Source organism: Triticum aestivum, chromosome 1B, assembly GCF_018294505.1.
Source record: "Triticum aestivum cultivar Chinese Spring chromosome 1B, IWGSC CS RefSeq v2.1, whole genome shotgun sequence".
In the NCBI taxonomy this organism is placed as follows: Eukaryota; Viridiplantae; Streptophyta; class Magnoliopsida; order Poales; family Poaceae; genus Triticum; species Triticum aestivum.
In genome coordinates, this window is record NC_057795.1 from 649,419,558 (window position 1) to 649,432,080 (window position 12,523).

The window sequence follows — 12,523 nt, forward strand, 5'->3', positions numbered from 1 at the left end:
ATCCCTAGTATCCACTAAGTTCTGAGATTGATGTTGCTATGACTCTGCTATGTTTAATGCTTGTCACTAGGGCCCGAGTGCCATGATTTCAGATTTGAACCTATTATGTTTTCATGAATATATGTGTGTTCTTGATCCTATCTTGCAAGTCTATAGTCACCTATTATGTGTTATGATCCGACAACCCCGAAGTGACAATAATCGGGATACTTCTCGGTGATGACCGTAGTTTGAGGAGTTCATGTATTCACTATGCGCTAATGCTTTGTTCCGGTTCTCTATGAAAAGGAGGCCTTAATATCCCTTAGTTTCCACTAGGACCCCGCTTCCACGGGAGGGTAGGACAAAAGATGTCATGCAAGTTCTTTTCCATAAGCACGTATGACTATTTACGGAATATATGCCTACATTACATTGATGAATTGGAGCTAGTTCTATATCACCCTATGTTATAACTATTGCATGAGGAATCGCATCCGGCATAATTATCCATCACTGATCCATTTCCTACGAGCTTTTCACATATTGTTCTTCGCTTATTTACTTTTCCGTTGCTACTGTTACAACTATTACAAAAACCCAAAAACATTTATCTTTACTTTTGCTACCGTTACCTTTATTATCATACCACTTTTGCTACTAAATACTTTGTTGCAGATACTAAGTTATCCAGGTGTGGTTGAATTGACAACTCAACTGCTAATACTCAAGAATATTCTTTGGCCCCCCCTATGTCAAATCAATAAATTTGGGTTGAATACTTTACCCTCGAAAGTTGTTGCGATCCACTACACTTGTGGGTTATCAAGACTAATTTCTGGCGCCGTTGACGGCGAGCATAGCTCTATTCTCTGAGTCACTTGGGATGTATATCTGTTGATCACTATGAAGAATTGGAAAGACGACCGAACTACTATTTTACCCTCATCTACGAGGGGAGGTAAGGAACTGCCATCTAGCTCTGCACTAGATTCTCCTTCCGTTATTAGTAGGCTTGCGACACCTAAACCTGCTACTGCTATGAATTCTGATATGTCGCATGTTATTGATGATGCCACTTCTGCTATGCATGATGAAACTACTTCTGTGTGTGATACTACTTTGCCATTAGGTGAATTTCTTGATGAACAACTTGCTAGAGTTAGGGGGAATGAAAATATTGAAGATGCTATTATTGATGATAGTGATGATGAAGGTTCTCCCAATGATTATGTATTACCTGTTGTTTCTAAGGGTTATGTTATGAATGAAGAAGCTGCTAGGGAAATCTTTGCTTGCAATGATAGATATGATCTTAAGAAATTATTAGCTAAATGGAAGCAGCAGTCTCTTAATGCTAGAATGAAACCTGACCCTGCTATTGCTACTTCACCTATTTGTGTTACTGATAAGGATTATGAATTCTCTGTTGATCCTGAGATTATTACTTTAGTTGAATCTGATCCTTTTGATGGGCTTGAATCTGAAACTGTTGTGGCACATCTTACAAAGTTGAAAGATATAGCCACCCTGTTTACTAATGATGAGAAGTCTCGCTATTTTTATATCCTTAATATATTTCCGTTCTCATTAAAGGGTAATGCTAAGACTTGGTATAATTCTCTTGCTCCTGGTTGTGTGCGTAGTCCCCAGGATATGATTTATTACTTCTCTGCTAAATATTTCCCTGCTCATAAGAAACAAGCTGCCTTGCGGGAAATATATAATTTTGTGCAAATTAAAGAAGAGAGTCTCCCACAAGCTTGGGGAGGCTTCTCCGGTTACTTAATGCTTTGCCTGATCATCCTCTCAAGAAAAACGAAATACTTGATATCTTTTATAATGGACTAACCGATGCTTCCAAGGACTACTTGGATACTTGTGCTGGTTGTGTTTTCAGGGAAAGAACAGTCGACGAAGCTAAAATATTATTGAATAATATGTTAACTAATGAAAATAATTGGACTCTTCCTGAGCCAATTCCTGAAGTAATTCCTGAACCAATTGAGCCAACTCCTGAGCCTATTCCTAAACCCACTCCGAAGAAGAGAGGTGTTTTATTTCTCAGTCATGAAGATATGCAAGAGGCAAAGAAATCAATGAAAGAAAAAGGTATTAAAGCTGAAGATGTTAAGAATTTACCTCCTATTGATGAAATACATGGTCTTAATATACTGCCTGAAGAACCACATTGTCTTGATAACCCAACACATGTAGTAAAGGTAAATTCTCTCTATAGATATGTTTAAGTTGAAATCCCCTCTACTAAATTTCATAGCCCATGCTTAGATGAATTTGATGACTTTATGGCTAGACAAGAAAGTTTTAATGCTTATGTTGGTAGAGGGTTAAAGAATAATGCTTTCGAGATAGGACGCGTAGGCGATAATATAGCTAGAGTTAAAGATGAACTTCACCTCGTTAGCAAATATGCTTCCATGGTTGCTACTCAAGCTGAGCAAGTACTTAAAACTCAAAATGATTTGCTTGATGAATTAAATAATAAAAATGACTTTGTTGTTAGAGTGGCTACTAGAACTGGTAGAATGACTCAAGAACCTTTGTATCCTGAAGGCCACCCTAAGAGAATCGAGCAAGATTCTCAGAGAAATAATTTAGAGGCACCTAGTTCTTCTAAAAAGAAGACAAAAGACGATAGGACTTTGCATGCTTCTAGTGAACCTACTGTAGACACACCTGAGAATACCAATGATATTTCTATTTCTGATGCTGAAACACAATCAGGTGATGAACATGAACCTATTGATAATGTTAATGATAATGTTCATGTTGATGCTCAACCTAGCAAAAAAAATGATGTAGAGATTGAACCTGCTGTTGATCTTGATAAACCACAATCAAAGAATCAACGTTATGATAAGAGAGATTTTGTTGCTAGGAAACATGGTAAAGAAAGAGAACCATGGGTTCAGAAACCCATGCCCTTTCCTCCTAAACCATCCAAGTCAAAGGATGATGAGGATTTTGAGCGCTTTGCTGAAATGATTAGACCTATTTTCTTACGTATGCGCTTAACCGATATGCTGAAAGTGAATCCTTATGCTAAGTATATGAAGGATATCATTACAAATAAAAGAAAGATACCGAAAGCTGAAATTTCCACCATGCTTGCTAATTACACTTTTAAGGGTGGAATACCAAAGAAACTTGGAGATCCGGGTGTACCAACTATACCTTGTTCCATTAAAAGAAATTATGTTAGAACTGCTTTATGTGATCTTGGAGCCGGTGTTAGAGTTATGCCTCTCTCTTTATATCGTAGAATTGAATTGAATAAGTTGACTCCTACTGAAATATCTTTGCAAATGGCTGATAAATCAACTGCTATACCTGTCGGTATTTGTGAGGATGTGTCTGTTGTGGTTGCAAATGTCACTATCTTAACGGACTTTGTTATTCTTGATATTCCTGAGAATGATAGTATGTCTATTATCCTTGGTAGACCTTTTCTTAACACTACAGGGGCTGTTATTGATTGCAACAAAGGCAATGTCACTTTTTATGTTAATGGTAATGAGCATACAGAACACTTTCCGAGGAAACAATCTCAAGTTCATAGCATCATTTCTATTGGACAAGTTCCAACTATTATTATTGGAGGTTTTGAATTTCCTCTCCCTACTGTCAAGAAAAAGTATGATATTCTTATTGTTGGGGATTTCCATATCCCCGTTGAGGTAACTTAGTGTTATTCGAAATTTCTCCGGTTTCGTGTTATTCGGAATGAGTTTGTTAACAAGACTTGATCAACCTTGTTAGTGGATTCATTTTGATGATCACGAGATGGATGAAACTAGAAGGCACAACCTTCCGTACCTCTTTTTACTTTCTGTTATTTAGTTTAAATAAAGCAAAAATAGTATTATCCGTCTGTTTTCTGAATTATCCGTGCATTAAAAAATATCCCGAAAATAAAAGTGCTCCAAATGCCCTGTAAATTTAGTATGATTTTTTCTGGAATATTTGAGGATTTTAGGCACTGAAATCACTACAGGAGGGGCAAGCACCAGGCCACGAGAGTGGAGGGTGCCCCCCCCTATAGGGCGCACCCCCCTGCCTCGTGGGCCCCTGGTGGCCCCCCCTCCACTTATGCCAGCACCCACACACTTCATCTTCTACCCAAAAAAATCCCCATCCAGCTCAAGCATGAGTTCTAGCTCGTTTTGCTGCGATTTTCGATCTCCTTGCTCAAAGCTCCATTCACAAAACTACTTTGGGAGATTGTTGCTTGGTATGTGACTCCTCCATTGGTCCAATTATTTTTTGTTCTAGTGCTTTATTCATTGCAAATTCTTGCTGCATAGGTGACCATGTTCTTGAGCTTGCATGTTAAATTTTTGAGGTCCCAAGCAATTCCAATGCATGATATAGGCTTTAGGCACTTGTAGGAGTAGTTGCTATCAATCTTGTTTAGTTTTTTCACTTTTATTTTGAAGTTACTAAAATTTCAGAAATTTTCAGAAAAAGAAATATGCTTAAAAGAATGTACCAAGGTGGTTCCTCGGCAAACAAAAGGGCCAAGGATTGATATACATGAGCAAGATGTTGAATTGCCGAAGGACGCAAATGTACGAGCTTGTGAGTGGCCATCCGATGATTTTATGGTCGAAGCAGGCTTCAAGGAGGAATTTGACGCGTATGTGCGTAATGCCGAGCTGGAGGGCTTCTTACAAGATAAGTGTCCTCAATACTATCAATTGACTGATTCCTTTGTGCGGAGGTTCCAATATATCTGTGCGCGTAATTCTCCTAGTGTCATGCTTGATATTTATGATACATCTTATACCATGGATTTATAGGATTTCACAACTGCTTGCAAACTCCCGCAGTGAGGTAATATTAATGATCCTCGCAAATCTGAATTTAGAGATTTTCTTGCTAGTATTACTGTGGGAGAATCTAGGGACATAGCACAAGCTACCATATGGAGCATTCATTTTCCTGCTATACATTATTTTGCTCTCTTTATTGGTAGATGCATTAACGGTAAGGACGAAGCATGTCACATGTGTGTCCCTAATCTTTGTGTCCTCAAGAGTGCTTGTCAGGTTATAAAGGTTATAACTTGGGGGCAATAGTTGCACGTAGGTTGCAGAATAATAGTAGAAGGGCGATTTATTTGGAGGAATTTATGCAACCCGTGTGGCTAATTTTCTTAATATAGCCCCATGAGAGGGGGATATGATTCTACCTCTTGTTTATTTGGATAAAGAAGCTATGTTCGATCATCATTTTCTTGAGAGGAATGAACAATTCCTCCATTATCGACTAATCTATGACAGGCGCAACGTCGTCCCTATTACTCTTCCTGCCCCTACCTTTTTGATTATCGGGAAAAAGGAAGATATGTTGTCACCAGGGAAGAAGCAGCTGAATACGAGAGGGGAATGGAGGCAGCTCGCCAACACGCTGCTGCTCAGGAGGCTGTTGCCTCTGCATCTCAGTACAACCCCAGTTTCACTTATGGATATCAGCCAGGCGGTCATTGGTACTAGACCAACTTAGGACAAAAGCCTAAGCTTGGGGGAGTACGTATTTCTCACCGACTTTACATTCATGTTCACACACTAGTCGTCGGTGCTCACACTCTTTCATTGTATTATCCATGCTAGTTTAAATTTCTTTTTTCTAGTTTTCTTCTTGTGTGCTTGATAAATCTTAAGAAAAACCAAAAAAAATTAGTTAGTTTAATTTCCATGCTTGTAGTAGAATTAAAATGAAAACCCAAAAACATTTCTAGTTCTTCTTCTTACTTGTTGGGAGCTTTCCCGTGTAAATAGTTTTATTTTCTTTTCTTTCCTTTGGGGGTCGAGAAGACCATATTGAAAATGCTTAGTGGCTCTCTTATGCATGATTGTTTATTTAACTTAGAGCCCATATTACCTTGTCTTCTCTCTTGAGTTGAATGCTTGCAGATTCCAGCTTAGTCCAATGCATGTGCACTCTTATTATTATACACATCATTCGGTCGTGCAAGTGAAAGACAATAATGATGATATATGATGGACTTATTGGGATGAGAAAAGCTGGTATGAACTCGACCTCTCTTGTTTTTGTAAATATGATGAGTTCATCATTTCTGAGTCAGTTATTATGAAGTAAACATATTTGTAATGACATCTAGAGATTATAGTTGCTTGTGACATGCTTGATTAGCTATGAGTTATAATGGTTTACCTTGCGTGCCAACATGCTATTAAAATGATTATGATGTGGTATGATGGGATGGTATCCTCCTTTGAATGAATTGAGTGACTCGACTTGGCACATGTTCACGCATGTAGTTGAATCAAATCAACATAGCCTTCATGATATTTATGTTCATGATGGATTATATCCTAATCATGCTTGTATTTGGTGTGAATTAATTTTAATGCATGTTTATGACTGTTGTCGCTCTCTCAGTTGGTCGCTTCCCAGTCTTTTGCTAGCCTTCACCTGTACTAAGCGGGAATACTGCTTGTGCATCCAAACTCCTTAAACCCCAAAGTTGTTCCATATGAGTCCACTATACCTTCCTATATGCGGTATTTACCTGCCGTTCCAAGTAAATTTGTATGTGCCAAACTCCAAACCTTCAAATGAAATTATGTTTTGTATGCTCAAGCAGCTCATGTTACAACTAGGGCTGCCTATATCTTCCATGCTAGGTGGGTTATTCTCACGAGGAGTGGACTCCGCTCCTCATTCACGAGAAAGGGCCGGTAACCGGGATGCCCAGTCCCATGATCCAAAAAGATCAAAGCAAATCAAAATAATTAAACAGAACTCCCCCACGGCTGTTGTTAGTTGGATGCACTCGTTGTTTCGAGCAAGCCATGGATTGATGCTTGTTGGTGGTTGGGGGAGTATAAACCTTTACCATTCTGTTTGGGAACTGCCTATAATGCATGTAGTATGGAAGATACAGCCATCTCATAGTTGTTGTGTTGATAGTGAAAGTATGCCGCTCAAAATGTTATTCAATCTCTATTTTAAAATCGAGCTCTGGCACCTCTACAAATCCCTGCTTCCCTCTGTGAAGGGCCTATCTATTTACTTTTATGTTGACTCATCACCCTTCTTATTAAAAGCACCCGCTGGAGAGCACATTGTCATTTGCATTAATTACTATTGGTTTATATTGGGTATGACTTGACTGGATCTCTTTTACCATGAATTACAATGTTTAGTCAGTCCTTGATCTTTAAAGGTGCTCTGCATCTATGTTTTGCGGTCTCAGAAAGGGCTAGCGAGATACCATTTTGTTATATCATGTTATGATTATTTTGAGAAAGTGTTGTCATCCGAGTTTTATTATTATGGCTCCCTAGCTGATTATGCTATTGATATGAGTAATTGTGAGACCTAGGTGTTATTGTTAGTATGGTTAGTTCATAATATTTGCTAAAACTTGAATGCTGGCTTTTCATGTTTACAACAACAAGAGCAAACAGAGTTTGTAAAAGTTTTTCTTTATCACTTTCAGTTTATCAACTGAATTGCTTAAGGACAAGCAAAGGTTTAAGCTTGGGGGAGTTGATACGTCTCCAACGTATCTACTTTTCCAAACACTTTTGCCCTTGTTTTGGACTCTAACTTGCATGATTTGAATGAAACTAACCCGGACTGACGCTGTTTTCAGCAGAACTGCCATGATGTTGTTTTATGTGTAGAAAAGAAAAGTTCTCGGAATGTCCTGGAAATCCACGGAGGCACTTTTTGGAATTAATAAGAATTTTTGGCGAAAGAATCAACACCAGGGGGCCCACAGGCTGTCCACGAGAAAGGGGGGCGCTCCCCCCTAGGGCGCGCCCTCCTATCTCGTGGGCCCCCTGGACCTCCACCGACCTCAACTCCAACTCCATATATTCACGTTCGGGGAGAAAAAAAATAGGGAGAAAGTTTCATCGCGTTTTACGACACGGAGCCGCCGTCAAGCCCTAATCTCTCTCGGGAGGCTGATCTGGAGTTCGTTCGGGGCTCCGGAGAGGGGGATTCGTCGCCGCCGTCATCATCAACCATCCTCCATCACCAATTTCATGATGCTCACTGCCGTGCGTGAGTAATTCCATCGTAGGTTTGCTGGACGGTGATGGGTTGGATGAGATTTACCATGTAATCAAGTTAGTTTTGTTAGGGTTTGATCCCTAGTATCCACTATGTTCTGAGATTGATGTTCCTATGACTTTGCTATGCTTAATGCTTGTCACTAGGCCCCGAGTGCCATGATTTCAGATCTGAACCTATTATGTTTTCATGAATATATGTGTGTTCTTGATCCTATCTTGCAAGTCTATAGTCACCTATTATGTGTTATGATCCGACAACCCCGAAGTAACAATAATCGGTATACTTCTCGATGATGACCGTAGTTTGAGGAGTTCATGTATTCACTATGTGCTAATGCTTTGTTCCGGTTCTCTATTAAAAGGAGGCCTTAATATCCCTTAGTTTCCACTAGGACCCCGCTTCCACGGGAGGGTAGGACAAAAAATGTCATGCAAGTTCTTTTCCATAAGCATGTATGACTATTTACGGAATACATGCCTACATTACATTAATGAATTGGAGCTAGTGCTATATCACCCTATGTTATAACTATTGCATGAGGAATCGCATCCGGCATAATTATCCATCATTGATCCATTGCCTACGAGCTTTTCACATATTGTTCTTCGCTTATTTACTTTTCTGTTGCTACTGTTACAACTATTACAAAAACCCAAAAACATTTATCTTTACTTTTGCTACCGTTACCTTTATTATCATACCACTTTTGCTATTAAATACTTTGCTGCAGATACTAAGTTATCCAGGTGTGGTTGAATTGACAACTCAACTGCTAATACTCAAGAATATTCTTTGGCTCCCCTTGTGTCGAATCAATAAATTTGGGTTGAATACTTTACCCTCGAAAGCGGTTGCGATCCCCTACACTTGTGGGTTATCAGACCCACATGTCAGTTCTATCCCCTTCCTCTGAAATTCACCATGCAGGATTTAGATAAGGGGCCCCATCGCCTGCGAGCTCCGGTGGCCATCCTCTACACCCGAGGCCTCCCCTTCCTGTGGTTGTGACTGGGGGAGTCCTGGATTAAGGGGTCCTTGGACAGCCGGACTATATACTTTGGCCGGACTGTTGGACTATGAAGAAACAAGATTGAAGACTTTGTCTCATGTCCGGATGGGACTCTCCTTTGCGTGGAAGGCAAGCTTGGCAATTTGGATATGTAGATCTCCTTCTATGTAACCGACTCTGTGTAACCCTAGCCCCCTCCGATGTCTATATAAACCGGAGGGTTTAGTCCATAGGACGGGAACAACAATCATAATCATAGGCTAGCTTCTAGGGTTTAGCCTCTACGATCTCGTGGTAGATCAACTCTTGTAATACTCATATCATCAAGATCAATCAAGCAGGAAGTAGGGTATTACCTCCATCGAGAGGGCCCGAACCTGGGTAAAACATTGTGTCCCTTGCCTCCTGTTACCATTAGCCTTAGACGCACAGTTCGGGACCCCCTACCCGAGATCCGCCGATTTTGACACCGACATTGGTGCTTTCATTGAGAGTTCCACTATGTCGTCGCTATAAGGCTTGATGGCCCCTTCGTTCATCTTCAACGATGCGCTCCAGGGGGAGGTTTCCTCCCTGGACAGATCTTCGTATTCGGCGGCTTTGTACTGCGGGCCAACTCGCTTGGCCATCTAGAGCAGATCAATAGCTACGCCCCTGGCCATCAGGTCAGGTTTGGAAGCTTAAACTATACTGCCGACATCCGCGGAGACTTGATCTTCGACGGATTCGAGCCCATGCCAGGTGCGCCGAACAGTCACGACGGGCATGACTTTGATCTGTCGTCGGACATTATTCGGGAGATCGCACCTGTGGTGGCGCCAGGAATCAATACGGAGCAAATCGTGCCTTCCGAGGGCGGGTGGATGGACCCCGCCACGGAGGCCGCACACTCATCAGCGTCGGAGCCGAACACTGATCCCACCTCCTGTGAGAGTGGTGTCATCGGACCCTCAGACTCATCTCCGGCTGCAGGATTCGAACCGTGTGCGTCCGTGCCTATCAAATCTGATGGGGCACCGGTCATGGAGTTCACCGCCGCGGATATTTTTCAACACTCGCCCTTAGGTGATGTGCTAAACTCATTAAGGTCTCTTTCCTTGTCGAGAGATTCTTGGCCGAACTATTTCCGGCTCGAGTGGGAAGCGGACGACGAAGAAATTTGTTCCCCACCCACCACCCACTTCATAGCCACTGTCGATGACTTAACCGACATGCTCGATTTCGACTCCGAAGACGTCGACGGTATTTACGATGATGCAGGAGAAGAAAAGGAACCACCGCCCACTGGGCGCTGGACTTCCACCTCATCATACGATATATATATGGTGGACACATCAAAAGAAGGTGATTGTGACGATGCAACGAAGGATCCTCCCCTCAATAAGCCACCAAAGCGGCGCCGTAGATGTTGCTCTAAATCCCGCCACAGTAAAAACAGCGACAACAGGGCAAGAAATAATAATACCCCGGTTGATTCCAAAGGAAACGATGACCCCATGGACCCAGCGATGGAGCAGGGTGAGCCAAGCGGCGCCGTAGATAACGCTGATCCCGAGGGTAAAATTCAACAACCTGTCTCCGGAGAGGAGAACAGCCCGGACGATGATGCACTCATCATCCCAGAAAAACTCTTGGAACAAGAGAACCTCCACAGAAGGCTTATTGCCACCGTGAGGAGCCTAAAAAAGCAGAAGCAAAGGCTCAAGGCCGTGCAGGATACGCTCAACCACAGGTGGAACAAAGTGCTCGACACAGAAGAAAAATACGGTGGCGATCGTCACACAAAAAGCTATCCAAAGTGCAAGCTGCTGCCCAAATTCGACGACGAGGCCATAGAGCCCATTCAGCCGAAAACGACTGATCAGCCGGACCGACCGCCCCGTGGCCGTGACAAGACGGCTAATGGTGCCGCACACAAGTCAGCACACGATTTACGTGAGCTCCTGGACAAAAAGTCCGGTATGGCCAAATCCATCTATGGATCTAGGAAGCACGCTCCAGCACAGGATCAGAGCTAGTGAAACGATCACATTGATTGAACACCAGCTAGGAATCAAAACTGAACACAACAACCGTCAACAGTATGCCATGACACGTCCAAATACAGGGGTGCCGCACACCCCCTGTGCTTCACCGATGAGGTGTTGGACCATGAATTTCCGGAAGGATTTAAGCCCGTGAATATAGAGGCATACGACGGAACTACAGACCCTGGGGTCTAGATCAAGGACTTTATCCTTCATATCCGCATGGCTCGCGGAGACGATCTCCATGCCATTAAATACCTACCCCTCAAATTGAAAGGACCAGCTCGGCACTGGTTGAAAAGCCTTCCTGAAAACTCAATTGGAAGTTGGGAAGAACTTGAGGATGCTTTTAGGGCCAATTTTCAAGGGACCTATGTCCGACCTCCGAACGCAGACGACCTAAGTCACATAATTTAACAGCCCGGAGAGTCAGCCCGAAAACTCTGGAACAGATTTCTTACTAAGAAGAATCAAATAGTCGATTGCCCAGACGATGAAGCCCTAGCGGCCTTCAAACACGGTATCCGGGACGAATGGCTTGCCAGACACCTCGGCCAAGAAAAGCCGAGGAAAATGGCAGCCTTAACAAGCCTCATGACCCGCTTTTACGCGGGCGAGGACAGCTGGCTGGCCCATAGCGGCACCAACGACCCAGGCACATCCGAAGTCAGGGATGGCAACGGGAAACCGCGACGCAACAAAAACAAGCGTCGAAACAATGATGACAGCCCAGAGAACACGACGGTCAACACCAGATTTAGGGGCTCTCGACCCGGTCAATGGAAGAAGCCATTTAAAGGCAGCAGAGATGGACCGTCCAGCCTAAACAAGATTCTAGACAAATTATGTCAGATTCACGACACCCCCAAAAAACCTGCAAACCACACCCACAGAGAGTGTTGGGTTTTCAAGCAGGCCGGCAAGCTGAATGCCGAACAAAAGGGGAGGGAGACGCGAAGTGAAGACGAGGATGAGCCTCGCCAGCCGAACACTGGAGGACAGAAAAAATTCCCACAAGAAGTCAAAACAGTGAATATAATTTACGCAACTCACATTCCAAAGAGTAGGCGCAAACGCGCACTCCGACACGTATACGCTGTGGAGCCCGTCGCCCCCAAATTTAATCCCTGGTCGGCCTGCCCGATCACCTTTGACCGCAGGGACCATCCGACTAGTATCCGGCATGGAGGATCGGCTGCCTTGGTGCTCGACCCAATAATTGATAGATATCATCTCACACGAGTCCTTATGGACGGCAGCAGTAGTCTAAACCTGATATATCAAGACACTGTCCGCAAAATGGGATAGACCCTTCAAGAATCAGCCTAAGCAACACTACCTTTAAAGGAGTGATACCAGGCGTCGGGGCCCACTGTACGGGCTCTCTAGTACTAGAGGTTGTATTCGGTCCCCTCCCCCAACTTCAGAAGCGAGA